At 44.0% G+C, this 15,534-nt stretch overlaps 4 non-coding genes across 4 annotated transcripts; all 4 read left to right on the top strand.

Moving 5' to 3' along the window:
- Window positions 1-10,290: 10,290 nt before the first annotated feature.
- On the top strand, window positions 10,291-10,362 carry trnaa-ugc (transfer RNA alanine (anticodon UGC)). The gene has a single exon. It is a non-coding gene; the product is annotated as a tRNA-Ala (tRNA).
- A 1,135-nt stretch (window positions 10,363-11,497) lies between these two features.
- Window positions 11,498-11,569, top strand: trnah-gug (transfer RNA histidin (anticodon GUG)). Its single transcript has one exon. It is a non-coding gene; the product is annotated as a tRNA-His (tRNA).
- Window positions 11,570-12,749: 1,180 nt separating this feature from the next.
- trnaa-ugc (transfer RNA alanine (anticodon UGC)) lies at window positions 12,750-12,821 on the top strand. The gene has a single exon. It is a non-coding gene; the product is annotated as a tRNA-Ala (tRNA).
- Window positions 12,822-13,385: 564 nt separating this feature from the next.
- On the top strand, window positions 13,386-13,457 carry trnaa-ugc (transfer RNA alanine (anticodon UGC)). The gene has a single exon. It is a non-coding gene; the product is annotated as a tRNA-Ala (tRNA).
- Window positions 13,458-15,534: the final 2,077 nt, after the last annotated feature.

The raw sequence follows: 15,534 nt of genomic DNA, 5'->3' as shown, positions 1-15,534 counted from the left end.
CGGCGACTAGTAGTGAGTAAACGGCGAAATCCAGACGCTCGGCACCAAGCAACCAATCTACATCATCAACCAAGAATAAAAGAATGGCTTCGCCCGTTGAATAGAAACGGTGTTTTAAACTGTATTTTTTTTTAAAGAAAAAACAATTCTTTATGTCTTTTAACAACAAATTCTTGTTTGAGAAAGCATTTAAGCATTTTTTGGCCTATTAGTCCTTACAGTCAGGGTTCCTTTTAAGAGCTGTTTGCCAAAGACAAGTTGATGTGTTTTTCAGTGTGAAAGTAATTTGAATTGCATTTTTTTTATGTTTAAATGTAAGAAAAGGGAACAGCAATCTTCATTATTTTTGTGCTCAGGTTAAATATGTTCAATTCTATTGTTCTATTCTTCAGTTCAGGATCTTAAGTTGTTGAGACCAAAACTCATTTTTGTTATTTATTGTTTAATTTTATTTTGAAAACATAAGCCATAACAAATATAGTAGATTTAAGGAACAACTGTTACAGAGTTTTAATAAAGATTGCATTTTTCATGGCAAAAATGAGTACTTTTTGGAGGCACTAACTGATATGCTACGGTCAGTTATTATGTTGTTTGCCTATAACATTGTCAAAAAGGGCAAATGTATTACACTCTTGGCTGGTTATTTGGTTATCGGCTCAGTTATTACACTTTCAAAGGTTTTTTTTTGCATCAGGCCCATAACATAATAACCAGCCAATAACGTTATAAGTTATTGCGTTATTGGTCAAAAGGACTTTGATTACGTTATGGGTCATTACTACGTTATGGGCTTCTACATAACGTCTATACAAACAAAGTTTTCTGAAAACTCTGGCCAAAGTGCAGATTTTGGAAAAATCCAGTTTCATGGTTTCATGTAGACGCTGGTCAATGGAGTTTTTAGCTCTCAAACGTCATAGCTGAATGATAGGGGCTCATTCTGATTGGCTGGCACGAGTTTTTCGTCTAGAAAACATGACCAAATATGGGCTTGGCAAGCCTCAAGCTGCACTTATCAGCAGATTTGCCGGCTGCGTGTGGACGAAAGTATCTTTAAAAACGAACAAGGCGGGGGGATACTCGTTTCTGAAAGTACACAGCTGCGTGTGGACATGGCCTAAGTGTGTTGTTTTCTTCCTGTCACTATCATCCCTAATTTTCAGTCCCCAGGAACAACATCATCATCTTTATGTTACAACAACTCAAGGACTGACTTTCAGCTCTTCTGAAGCTGTCACTTAAAATGACCAAGTTCAGATGAAGCCACAGGGGCTTTCTGAAGCTCAGTGGGTGGGACCACAGTGACCCAGCCTCCCCTGATGTCTCATTGGCTGATTGTCATCACCAACCTACAGCAGCTGTATCATGATTGCAAATAAACTTGAATTCAGTTACACCAATACACACCTGTAATCTACTCACCTTTCTGTAGGTCACACACAGCCCCCTCTTCATCCCAGACAGAATCCTCTTCTTCACCTCCATTAGCCTCATCTTCATCCCTGACAGAATCCTCTTCTTCACCTCCATTAGCCTCATCTTCATCCCTGACAGAATCCTCTTCTTCACCTCCATTAGCCTCATCTTCATCAAAGCACTCTCTGACAGCCTCTTCTTCATCACCTCCACTAGCCTCATCTCTATCAAAGCACTCTCTGACAGCCTCCTCTTCATCACCTCCACTAGCCTCATCTTCATCAATGCACTCTCTGACAGCCTCCTCTTCATCAATGCACTCTCTTACAACCTCCTCTTCATCACCTCCACTAGCCTCATCTTCATCCCTGTACTTTCCAAAAGCTTCATCCTCATCAATACACATTCTGACAGCCGCCTCTTCATCACCATAATTAGCCTGATCTTCATCCCTGTAATCCCCATTAGCCTCATCTTCATCACTCCATTCTTCAACAGCCTCCTCTTCATCTCCACACTCTCCGATGACCTCCTCTTCATAAATGCACTGTTTAACATCCTCCTCTTCGTCACTGTGGCTTCCAACGGCCTCTTTTCTATCAAAGTATGCTTTAATAGCCTCCTCTTCATCACTGCCTCTTGCAAAGAGCTCCTCTTCATCACTGAGTTCTTCATCAACTTCGTCTTCATCACCTCTTCCTTGAAAATGCTGCTCTGTCGAATCCCACTTTCGACCACACTCCTCCTCATCAAACTGCTCCTTCATGTTCTTCTGTCCATCACTAGGATGCTGAGATGGTGTCTCCTCTTCCTCTTCCTCTTCCTCCTCATCCTCCTCCTCCCCCACATATACCTCTGGATGTTTGAAGCTGGTTTCATCCTCTTCCTCCTGCTCTGGCTCAGATCCTCTGGGTGACTCAACCCTCTCCTCAGGTTGCTCTCTGTGCTCCTCTCTTGTGCTGTGGAGAACAGAGGGTGGATATACGGTGTCCTCTAGCAGATGGGCAGTGACGAAAGTCTGAGGACTGCAGGGAGAGTCCACCCTGAAGGTTGACTGCTGGGAACTGAGGAAGTCCTGAGAGTTCACAGGATAAAAGTGTCAGCTTGGAAGAAAGTGTTCAACATGGAGGACAAGCTTTGAAGACAGAAACAGCTTATCACCAGAGAAAACACTCTGCCATTTCAAAAACACATGTCAGATCTAAAACAAAAGAAACAGAAATGTGTTTTACACATACACACATATTTCTGCAGTATATTAAAAACAGAGAGACCTGCTCATTTCAGCGATCATACAGGAGTTGTATCTGGTGAGTTAAAAGCCTTTGTTGGCCTGTTTGAATGATTTGTTTCTGCTGAATAACCTCAGCATGTGAATGAAAAGATGCAAACCTTCACTGGTGTGTTGAAAGGCCTCAGATTTACAGGGGATGGTGGGGGACTGGCCTCCATAATCTTCACACGCTGATGTACATCTGTCAACACACAGTGGAAATATGAACTTCCTGATATAGTGTCACTGAAACTGGCAATCAGGATGGGCAGCTCTAAGGGCGTTATGCAACCATAGGTAATACATATTTCCCTATAAGTAGGCCTGTCACGATAATCGACAAATCAATGAACCGAACGATAAATAAAAATGTCCTCGGTAAGTTTGCCAGCCTCGATAAACTGACACGTGCATGCATGTTTGTTTTCCTCCTCTCTTTCCACCAAAGAGGCTGAATGAGAAGATGGCTCACTACGTCTATCTTTCCTAACATCGGGGTGCATAGGTTCTATAGCGGATTTAGCGGATTTATAGCGGAGAGGGCATCTGTCAAAAGTGCGATCTTTGGGGTGAAGACGGGGCTGCTCGCGCGTACACACAAAGAGAGCTGAAGCGAGCGTCCTGAGGGGTAAGGAGGACACACACGCTAATATGAGTGATGGCACGAAAGATACGGTCCTTAAGCCACCTGCCGCAGTCGCAGTGTGGGAATATTTTGTTTTTTATCAGAATGAACAAAGTGTGAGCTCATGAACACCAACGAGCTGATATGTCACGTTTGTTTGAAAATAGTGGCGACGAAGAAGAAGAAGGGGAGGTGCAGCGGGGAGGAGCCTTGTTCTTTGACAATCCGCTCTTACTGAGGCTTTTGGTCGGCAAAGTAAATAGAAATAAAAGCGCCAAATGGTGGGCGCTCAAAGACAGATACATTGCCAAAGAACTGCAGCCCTTCAATACGGTTGAAAGCCAAAAATGTTAAAAATGTTTGACAGACAGTACGGATCGACTGGGGAAAAGTACATGTTACAAACAATTCAGAAACTGTATAAACTTCCTTTCATTTAGGCTATAGTTTTTATTGTTGTTGTTTTTTGGAGTTTCATTTTTTCTTTATAGACAGGGTCTATGTTTTGTTTTTGATTAGTATTAATTTTTTTCATTGACATGTATTTTTTCTAAAAGAGAGTCCATTTCATTTTCATTGTATTTTTTTCTCTTTCTTGTTTGTTAAATTTATTATATTTTTTGTTTAATTAATTTTATTTAAAAGATTCTGACCTTTTAATTACAGTTAAATACGCTTAAGAAATTAAAGTTTCTTGCTTTTGATATGGTGTACTCACTTTATTATCCCATTTATCATAATTACATCAATGAAAAAAATGGAAAAAAATCAAAATAATATTGACAATAATATCGTTTATAGGCAATAATATTTTGGAAAAATTATCGTCTAGCAAAATTTGTTATCGTGACAGGCCTACCCATAAGTCATTATTAGTCTCTAATGAACTGATGATACCGATACATCAGTCGGTGTGTGTGTGTGTGTGTGTGTGTGTGTGTGTGTGTGTGTGTGTGTGTGTGTACGTGTGTACGTGTGTTTGTGTGTACGTGTGTATGTGTGTGTGTGTGTGTGTGTGTGTTACCTGGGCAGTGAGGGGTGCTGTTGTAAGGCAGTGTTAGTGTGTTCACACATGGACTACAGGTCTTGTGCTGAGGCTGAGCTGGAGAGCAAGTGATGCTGGACAGTTCAGCCAATAGGGCCATGTATGACGGAGTCCTGACCCCCACACACACACAGAAACACACACATCATGTGTTAGAATCTAATGTTTGCTTTCCAACCTCTCCCCTCATATCAAAATAAACCAGATTTTGGATCAGTTCTCTACGTTCAGTACGTGACTCAAAAGATGAAACGACAAAAGCTTAGAGATTGATGGAGAGAAAAACAAAGCTGTGGACTAACTGATTCAAGTTGATTAGTGCACCTTTCGTCTAACAAAATGATTTTAAGATAGCGAATTTACTTTTGAAACCTGATCCTTGGTGTCATCCTCAGCTGAGGATGTCAATCAAAAGTCTGACATCTACAAACATGCGGAGTCTGAGTCAATAAAGACTGTTTGACTCCTTAAGACAGGGATGTCAAACCCGTGCCATGGAGGGCCAAGAGGCTGCAGGTTTTCTTTCCAACCAAAAACTTCACCGGCTGATTTCACTGATTAGTCCCTGCCCTCTGCTTGAAGGTGAGGTAATAAGTGGAATCAGTTGGTGGAGTTCTTGGTTGGAAAGAAAACCTGCAGCCTCTTGGCCCTCCATGGCACGAGTTTGACATCCCTGCCCTGAGAGAATATAAAGAGATATACACTACAAACTGTACAGCATATAATGTCCCTATGTGCAGGTGCTGTGTTCATGCATTTAATCCATGCAGTCATTTAGTCAGTCATTTACTTAAAGTAGTAAAGTAATTAGGAGTTCAATACGTCTCCCACAACTCAGCTTTTGCACATTCAAACTGTACCAGTGTGCACAAACAATGGAGTGTTATCATTTTATCTGAACAAGCTTTTCTTTCCGAGCTCACTTCAGGAAGTACCCTGGATATAAACTGTAGGATTTAGGTCATATCCGTCAAGATTCAACTTTACAACTAAACCAAGCTTCTCATGTGAGCTCTGTTAGGATGAGAGTGCCCAGCACAGCTCAGCAGCAGAGCTGCAGAAAGTGGAGGTGCAAATAGCAAAGAGCTGCAGAACTTTGTGGGAAACCAGCTTTAGAAAACTTCAAACTATAAAACTTTGACCCTGTGTGTGTGCAGATAGTGAAGGCTGTTGATGCTCGGTTAATAACAATTCCTCAGATGAGACAGTTTCACAGAAAGCTCATGTTCAGGTCAGAACTCTTACATGGTGGTGCCAGCTTTGACAGTGACCTCAGTGCCAGATTGTTCACAGTGTTTTGGTGAACCCTCGTACTCTGAAAGGAAAACAAACACAGGGTGTCATAAGTTTAAACCATGGGACAGTACAGTGGAAACTGGAGACACCAGCAGATGTCTTATGGGTGTTGTGAGTACCCTGCAGCTGGGTCCCTGTAGCTGCTGGTCTGCACACCTCCTCTGTTACATCTGCATCTTCATCTGAACTGGATGTCTGCAGGAGACATTGCACGTGTTGGTTCTGACAGAACAAGAGCTTTGAATAGTTTCAGAAGATGTTTAAACTATAAAAAACACGTTTACTGTGCACTGTCTGACCCTAAAAAAGAGCTGTGGAGTGAAGTCGTGTACCTGCTGCTTTCTTTTCAACAGGTTGCTTTCATCAACAGCTGACACATAGTAGCTGTGCCCCTCTGAGCATGGATCAGGTTCCCCTGAGGAGAGACCTGGCACAGGCCGGCTCTGCTCACTCTGCTGCAGGTCTGGAAAGAGACTGAGCCATAAAGACAGCTCCTCCTCACTCAGCATCTTAAAGTCTCTGCTCAGGAGCTGGGCCATCAGGCTCTCCGTCTGGATAATTCCTCCTTGAGGGAGGAGAGTGTACTGCCCTGAAGGAGGTCCAACAGCAGCACAGGCCCTGCAGAGATCAGGTGGGGACATAGGGAGGTAGGGCGAAGCATCTCTGAGTGCTGTCAATGAGTACAGCTGATCCTTCTCCCTGTTCATCAGCTGGCCGTGTTTCTCCACTGTGTCCAGGCTCCTGTGTGCCTGATGCAGCAGCTCCTTTGACACTTTGATGTTCACCAGTATCGTGCTGATCTCCTGATCCACTGTTGGCAGCCTCAGGTCTTCACTCTTCTCCTCAGTCTCTGAGTCAGGTGCAGGTTCCCCATGAACTCTACCAGAATCAGACTCTTCTTCATCATCACCAGAGTCAGACTCTTTTTCATCATTACAAGACTCAGACTCCTCTTCATCACCACCAAAGTCAGACTCCTCTTCATCACCACCAAAGTCAGACTCTTCATCACCACTGTCTGAGTCAGAATTACCAAACAGAGGAGGAGAGATGTGTGAGTTACAGTGTGTGTACCATCCTCCTGTACATCTGTCCATGTCTCTGTCCAGCTGCTCCTCTCTGAGCTCCTGTCTCTCCTCTGCAGTGTCTGTCTTGGCAGCGACAGGACTTACAGCTGAACCATCACCTGAAGAAGACCAAGTTTGACCACAAATTAACTTTATGAAAAACACACAGTGAACACACTGATGAATCAAAGATGTACAGTGCACAGATAATCTTAATCTACATGTAAATGATTTGTATGTCTGTGCTCAGCCCCACTCTGAACTGGCTCCTCAGTTGTGGTATGTTGAGTAGTGGTCTGGACTCCAGGACCTGTATCATGATCTGGGCTAGCACAGGGGTTACCCTTCATGTTCTCCTCCACAGATAGCCTCTGCTTTGAGAGATAAACAGATACAGACACATGGTTCATGTGAAGGCATAACACACACACACACACACACACACACACATTATAAAGTTATACAGTAGAATCTGGGTACTCTGCAGAGTCACCTTGAGGTCCTGCTGCAGGGTGTCTTTCAGACTCTGCAGGCTGCAGGTTCGGTTCTGTGGCTCCAGCTGAAGGCCTCTTAGGGCCATGTCATGGTAAGGCTGTGGCACACTGCTGTGCACTGTCAGGGTCTGGCCTGAATCCATTGCCAGTTTGATCTTGTTCAGGTCCACTGTGCCCCACGGTTCATCATCTAGAACAGTGTAGAAAGAACTTAGAGAGCAAAATACACGCACAAATTCACAAAATGAAGGCAATTATACATCTGAATTATCAACATGACCCACACAAATTCAAACGCTCCACTGCCTTAATTCACTTAAGCCCCATTTCCACCAAAAGTTCAGCTCAGTTTGTCTCAGCATGCATTTTTGCATGCCTTTTGCATGCATTTTGCTGGCAGTTTCCATTTACTAATCCTGGGACAGATCGCCAAATCTCTAACCCATACGCCCCGCTTTTTGGGATCCCTCTGTTGGGTTGCCAGACATACCGATCCAACCCCAGAAGGTGGAGCTAGAAACACTGCAGACCATTGGTTGGTGGAAAGAATACTGTGCGACAGCTGCTGTATTTCTCCTGGTGGTACACAGCCTTCTCTAAAACAAAGCCTGATTGTTCTTTATATCAAAGAGCCACATGTCAATCACAAACAAGACAAATTGCTGGATGTCCTCTGTCGCTGCTCTTTGTTAATTGTGTTGTGTTTTTCTTCTTTGTTGGATTTATTGGCAGGGACACTGTGTTGCACTGCTATGGTGTCACACTATTGCATAGCTAATGTGGCTATCGGCATTCCAGCTTACATGCCGCCAACTCAGGCAACGCAAGGTTGGCTGTAAAAACGCAAACAGGATCAAGCTTTACGAGTTTAGAAAAATGAAGCCTATGCAGAAGTGCTAAAAGTTGCTGTCCATTAAGAATCCTCTTAAAGGGATACTCCGGGATGGAACAAGTTGGGTCCTATCACAAGGTTTAGGGCAGAAATGACCCCTACAGCAGTGATTTTGTGCAGCAGAAGCCCAGAGCTCTCGCACCAAACACCCCCTCCCTGCTCCTCTGCCGGTTTCCTCTGCACTCAGACGGGGCCGTATTTTACTTGACCAAAAACACAAATAAATGCACTCCCACCTGAAAAATCTGATGTCGGTCTGCATTCACGCTTTAATTTAGAGAATTTTCAGCGTGTTACTTTCACACAAAAACACAGCTAAGTAAGGCTCTAGTTCTCATCGTGTCGTAAAACGGCGCTACCTCCGCTGCAGAGCCACAGCTGGCTACGAGGCTCTCGCCGCTTAGTGTATCAGTCCGCGCGCAGCATGCCACATATAAACAAATGCAGGTAGTCTGCCAGGACGAAGAGACACAATGAGAACTAGAATCTTATTTCGCTGTGTTTTTGTGTGAAAGTAACACGCTGAAAATTCTCTAAATAAAGCGTGAATGCAGACTGATATCAGAGTTCGGTGGGAGTCCGTTTATTTATGTTTTTGGTCATGTAAAATATGTCCCCGTCTGAGTGCAGAAGAAACCGGCTGACGGGCAGGGAGGGGGTTGTTTGGTGCGTGCGCCCTGGGCTTCTGCTGCACAAAAACACTGCTGTAGGGGTAATTTTTTGCCCTAAACCTTGTGATAGGACCCAACTTGTTCTATCCCAGAGTATCACTTTAAGGCTGGCTGCAGAAAGATCAGAAGCCATGTATACACCAAGCCAAAAAAACAGACTTCATCACCTTAAAAAACATATTTAAGGCCTGGTTCAAAAAAGGTTTTAGGTCTAAATTGCTCTTTTTGCCATCGGCACACTCAGGGTGGGCTTTTTTTTAACTCAGTGGTTGAGGAGAATTTAGGATCGTCTGATTGTCCAATCAGAGACTCAGCTTAGCTCATGTGACTGAAAGGTGCCCTATGGCTGTTAGAAAGAAAGCTCAAAGCCTGTGTCATATCCAGTATAGCCACGTCAGCAGGTTGGCTTCATTTCACTGTTTTAGGAACAGATAGATGACGTCCCAGAGACTACATCCATGTTTTACACAGTCTATGGGCTTTGCTGATCCAACCCGTACCAAACTGTTCTGATCCATACCAGACTGCTTGGTGCTGTGTTTGGTTGTTGGTCACTGGGATGTGAGAGTGCCAGTTGTTGTACCCTTTCCTGTAGCATCTTGGTGTATCGGTCTAGCTGATGGTGGAGAATAGGCCTAAAATCTTATGTAAGTTGGAGATATCTTGTTTGCTGAGCTTGAATGGAGACTGTGGTCAGGCATTGTTGTGTTCTTCTGACTGCTGCTATATGGGTGGAGGCTTGAAAGGTTCACCATACAGTTATTCATCCAAGTTCCATGGTGAGTGATCCACTGGTTTCATTTTGAGCTTTTCTGAAATACAATGAAGTGCTCGGGCTTAAAGCTTGGTCTGTCAGAGAATCACAGATAAGTTGAGATGATTGGTGGGACAACGTGCTGGTGGGCTTGTCTGGTGATCAAAGGTGTGGTTTAGGCGTGGCCCTGCTCCCATTTCAAAGTTAACACATTAACTTCATTGAAAGAGCTAAATCAGCTCATACATTGAGTGGAGTATTGACCCGGCAGTATCAAGTCAGAAATGGGACGTACCTGAGTATAGCTCTAGGATCAGAGCACACAGGCTGTAGATGTCAGCCTCCTCTCTGCAAAGTCTCTGTTTGATGACCTCAGGGGCAGCCCATCTATGCAGGCAGGGAGGGAGAGCTATGTGGTAGGGGGGTCCGACACATGTGGTCTCACTGCTTGGATAAACACAAATACGGAGTATGGTAAAGCATAATAACTCAGCAGAAAAAAGAAGTCAATTTTCTGTATCTCCCTGAGGGTTTCTCTCGACGACACAGATATCTGGATATCCTGCAGGTGAAAGGAGCGCTGGCTTGCTCATTTTGTACTGTGTCCAGCAGCCAACACTGGCTGAGAATATGACACATGCACTTTGTGAAACAGTTGACCTGTCTGTCCTCAGCAGTGGCACTACCACTGAGCTATGGACAAGTTTGCCTACACCTCAATCTCAGCTGCTTGAGATTGTGCACACCATGTACTGGGAATGTAGCTCAGTGGTAGAGCGCATGCTTTGCATGTATGAGGTCCTGGGTTCAACCCCCAGTATCTCCAAGGGCAGGTTCTTGATCATTCTTGGCACACAAAATTGAGCACTTGGGAGACATCTACCCTTCTGACAGAGTAGTTTTAGAAACAAAAATATCTTTCATTCAGATGTTTCTCACTAATGGCGCGGTCACACTGGCCATCCAAACAGTGCCGTGCTTAAGCACGACCCCCCCCAATTCCCCTGCTGTGCTGTTCCCCAGCTGGAGAGTACGGCCAGCGGACACACTACTCCAAATCAACCAGACTTTAGCGGGTATCACAAGTGTGCAAGGCACGCCTACGTCATCGTGAAGCATCTGTTTACATGAAGCGCAATTTCATCAGAGTCAGAACAATGAGACACAGAGAGCACTGCTACAACTTTAGAGACTTCTGGACTTATGGTAAGTCGTTTTCGCCCGACACAGCCCCTAACACAGCCCCTAACACAGCCCCTAACACCCCTGCTACATTTAAATTGATTGTTGAGGGATGCGCTCGTGATCATACGTCATGAATCACACGGGCCGTCCGCGTGCTTGTACTCATACATGAAGTAAACCATGTCAAAGCCCACCTCTCAGAAGCGTGCCAAAGCAGAGAAGTGAATCATGCTCAAGCACGGCACAGTAGCGGTCACACTGGCCATTCGAAGCGTGCTTTAGGGCTGAAGCGTGCTTAAGCACAGTTGACAGTGTGACCCCGTCCTAAAAGAGGAACCCAATGTACACAGTAGCTTAGAATGTCCTGGATTTTATGTCACTGACACAACACACTTCACTGTCTTTCAGTGCAATTAAACAGTGACCCTACAAGTGGCTCAACAACAGACACTCAGGGCTTGTGAGATGTGGAGGTTTTTGCACTGCACCACAAGTGTAGTGTAGCAGCAGGCAAAGCTGCCCTCTGAGCTGGCTTCCAGCTCCACTGATCACAGCTGAGTAGTTCCTTTATAGCTCACTGTTGAGTAGTATGTTTCTCTTCCTAGCTGCATGTGCTATTAGCAATATATTGTTAGTCAAGCCAGTTGAAACCTGGCTGAGAGGCGCAAAGCATAGCTACATCTGCTTGGTCCTTGCAGCAGGAAACAGCGGATGTCATAGAGCTTTTACTTCACTCCAAAGTCCTTTCCCCAATTCTCTAGTAACACAGCCAAGCAGCCGTGATCGTATAGTGGTTAGTACTCTGCGTTGTGGCCGCAGCAACCCCGGTTCGAATCCGGGTCACGGCAAAAGTGCTGGGCACAATTATTTTTCTGTCATTGCTTTTGGAAACACTGGCTTCATCTTTGCTCATCACAAGTCAAAATGGAGAGCTCTGGAAAATCTCCTGGACCATTCTAGTCAACCATGAGTTCTTCGTAGCCATGTCTTTTTAGTGGCCTTGTCCACACAGTTGTTCTACTATAAGCCCACTTGTAAGCCCACTGTCTTTGTATGAGTGTTTGAGGGGGCCTGTAATCAGGCTACACACCCAGAGGCACACACACAGCCACACACATGCGTATGTGTCAGCGACAGGGGCTGGTGGCGCAATGGATAACGCATCTGACTACAGCTAAGAACTATTCTAGGTTTGACTCCTGGCTAGCTCATGGCCAATTTTGGCTGGTAAATGTCATGTTCCCGGATCCTCATATTTCCCCAGGACAACTGAGAAGAGCTCTGTCATAGTTACACTGCCCTTCAGCCTGTACCAGTTGAGGCCTCTGAAGCCTTCTTTATCAGTTATGCAAAGCTTTTGCCAAACTTACACTGTGTCACTTGCCAGTCAGCCAGTTTGTCAGGCAAATCTGTGCAGTCTTTTTCCTCAAAGTTTGAAGTTCTTGTCCAAACTGCAGCCTACTTTGCTCTGTTCTCCAGAAATTTACTTTCTTCTTGAGAGCTCAAGATGTCCTCAGCCATGTGTGGATGTTTAAGACTATCAAAAGAGTGGAGCGCTCTCAGCTAACAGCTGAGCGAGCAAATAATCTAGATGTCAAAGGTGGGCTGTGTGCATATGTTAATGATGGAAATTGATGCACACCTTGTTAAGTTTCATTTACCCTAGACTCTAGGGTATGATTCTCACTTAGGGTCCTGGAATTTCCACTGGGACACCTTCATCACAGCCTCTATCACAGAGGTTTTCAATGCCATGTCACCTGGGGTCCACACTATAGCTCAGGTGACAAAAAATAAGTGGTTTGATGTCAAGGTGGATGCATGGAAAAGGATTTTGGACCTGAGAAAAAAAAGGAAACTGGAGGAGGACAAGGACCACCTGATCTCACTTCACAGGATGAGTGACTGGCTGCAATAATTGAAGACTCTGTGGTCTGTCACCAGCTCTTGCACTACAGATGAAGTATGGACAAGTTTACCTTGACCCTAGGGGGAATGTGTCTGTGGAGGTTCTCATTATCCAGTGCTGAGGATGTAGCTCAGTGGTAGGGTGCATGCTTTGCATGTATGAGGGGCTGGGTTCAATTCCCAGTATCTCCAAGGATGATTCTCTTGTTCAGTCCCCCCAGAAACCCTTCTATGCACATGAATACTGGGGGATATCTGCACTGACCAGCACCTCTAATAGGGAGTATTTTTAGAAAGAATGTCTTTCATTGCTTGGAAAAAGGTAGGAAATGGCACCTTGGAGATGCTGGGGATTGAAGCCAGGACCTCATACACAGGATGCATGCACTTGTCCTCCAAGGGTACACTGAAACGTAAGGTAAGTGGGATGCATGGCACCTGGTAGTGCAGCACATGTACATCTAAACATCCAAGTGTGGTTGGGGATGTGTGCATTTTGTAAATGACTGGAAAACATAACTAGTGTCTTCCTCTTGGTTCTTGCCTGGTAAAGGACTTTGGGCACCTAGGAATACTGAAGATCTCACATTGTGTAACTACGCTTCGAGAGAAGCTTTAAAGTGAGAGAATCTTGATGTGTCCTTCTGTCTTTCTCTCTCTCTTAAAATTGGTCTGTCCCAAGCAATGACAATACCTATGGACGGGTTTGTCTTGACCCCAGGACAAATTTGTTTGGGCAGCAAATACATTCACACTGGGGATGTAGCTCAGTGGTAGAGCGCATGCTTTGCATGTATGAGGTCCTGGGTTCAATCCCCAGCATCTCCAGGGGTGATTCTCTTGTTTGGCCTTGGTCTGTGTCCCCCAGAAACACTTCAATGCATGTGAATCTACAATACATGTGAAAGCTGAGGGACATCTCCACTGACCAGCACCACAGATGGAGGAGCAACAACACCTTTCTTTCAAAGGTTTCTCACAGAAAAAGAGAAACAAAACAGGAACCCAGTGTACACAGTAGTCTCCTTGGGTAGCTGTGACCTGTGACAGCCACAGTGACCGCCACAACACACTGAACTGTCTTTCAGCACACTTGCTCTATTGAGCTCAACACCTCCCCTCACAAAAGAAAGGCATTTCACTGGTCGGGGTACTTTTTGACACCTCATACAGGGCCCAAGTGCTAAAGAAATCCTGTATGAACTTTGAATGAGTTTTCTTTGCTGGAATAAATGAAGGTGCATACTATACCCTCTATAAAACCTGGCCAGCCACCCTGACAGGGCAACCCATGTTGTTTTTTACTTCAAAAGTAAAAGCTGAATTTCCACTGTATTATTATTTGTATTGCTGGCACATTTCCTTGATAAATGAACTCTAGCCACTTAGTCTTGTCTTTTTCTGAGATGGGAAGTTTGTGCATGATGGAACTATGTAGCTGGTTGAAGCCAAAAACAAAGCAGTGATGGCAGTGATGGCTGCTGGAGTTGGGAGGGGGTTGGGTGGTATCTGCCCCGGTGGACCAATCAGGTCAGACTTGCTCTTGATTGGTCAAAAAAGGGAATTGCTGACATCAGCAAATCCCCAAAATCCAAACAGCTCGTTTTAGGTCAGGACTCTACATTCACAAGCACTACTAAGTACAGGTTTTGTCATCAAATACCACATTTTGTGGGCTGGGAGGAAAGCCAAAGACCCACTAATTTCACTAAAAGACTTAATAAAGTGATTTTTTATTTGTATTTGTATTTTTGTATTATATTTGCAAGCATCCATCGTGTATCAGACAAGATGAAAGTTCTGAAATCATTTACCAGAAAAAATGGACTTTTCTGCTTACAGGATTCACATTACAGGATTCACTTTACTTACCTGGCTGAAAGTACATAAATAACAACTGTTTATGTAATTAATAACACCTAAGCCTAAATCTCCCTACCTTGGGACCATGAAGCCTAAACCAGTCAGTTTAGCTATGTTGAGCTGTGTGAGGACAACACTGTGTGAAGATAGGGCCCTCATCACCAGTGCACCCCTGTGAAGGAACTGTAGACCCTCACAAACCTGGAGGATTATCGTTAGGATCCAACTTTCCTGCAGGACTGGAAACTCTGCTCTCTGCAGACGCAAAAAGACGGGCAGAGGTTAAGATTATTTTTTAATTAGCTCACAACATCATACACATAAACACTCTCAGCTAGTTGGATGGTTAAGTTATTAAAATACTTCTTTTGATTTACTTTATTCTTCAACAAAGCCCATCAACAGGAAAACTACTAAACAAACTCCTATGACATTATTCATCACAGTACTGACACTCAGAAAGATAATACATTTTTTTTATAATCTAATATATTTAATATCGATATAATAACTCTCGCCCAGTTTTATTCTAGACGAGTTGTCATAGGAGATCGGTCCCTCACAGAAATCTCTACTTTACGTCCTAGACTGTGTGGTAAAACAGACACAAGTTTTCCACACCACATCTACTTAGTCTGTTTCACCTATTATAGGTTGGAACAGACTGGATGTAACTCCTAATTTATAAACAACAAAAAATGTATAAGTGGAATTTCAAAGTCAGTCCTAAGTAAAGAAAAAATGTCTAATTCCTATTCCTAAAAATAACAGCATCCCACTATACTTTGAAACTCACATACAAGCTAGGTCAGAGTTACAAATATAAGGGCCTTAACACTGTGCTGGCCCATAATCCCAAAGTGTTTATGTACTTTACTGCATGTTTTTAGAGTATTTCTGACAAATGTGCTGAAATTGCATCACTGATAAAAATGAATGTTTGACAGAGCAGGCTTGAGCAGTGGCTTCCAAATATAATAATTCATTCAGCAATATTTCCAATTGGTGAAGCCCAGTGACAATACATTTTGTTGGGCAATGT

The sequence above is a fragment of the Halichoeres trimaculatus genome, unplaced genomic scaffold, assembly GCF_033239565.1.
Source record: "Halichoeres trimaculatus isolate MK-OKI-2021-1 unplaced genomic scaffold, fHalTri1.1 fHalTri1_scaffold_6, whole genome shotgun sequence".
NCBI lineage: Eukaryota > Metazoa > Chordata > Actinopteri > Labriformes > Labridae > Halichoeres > Halichoeres trimaculatus.
Note: the sequence above shows the minus strand (reverse complement) of the source record. Positions and strands in the feature narration are given on the sequence as shown.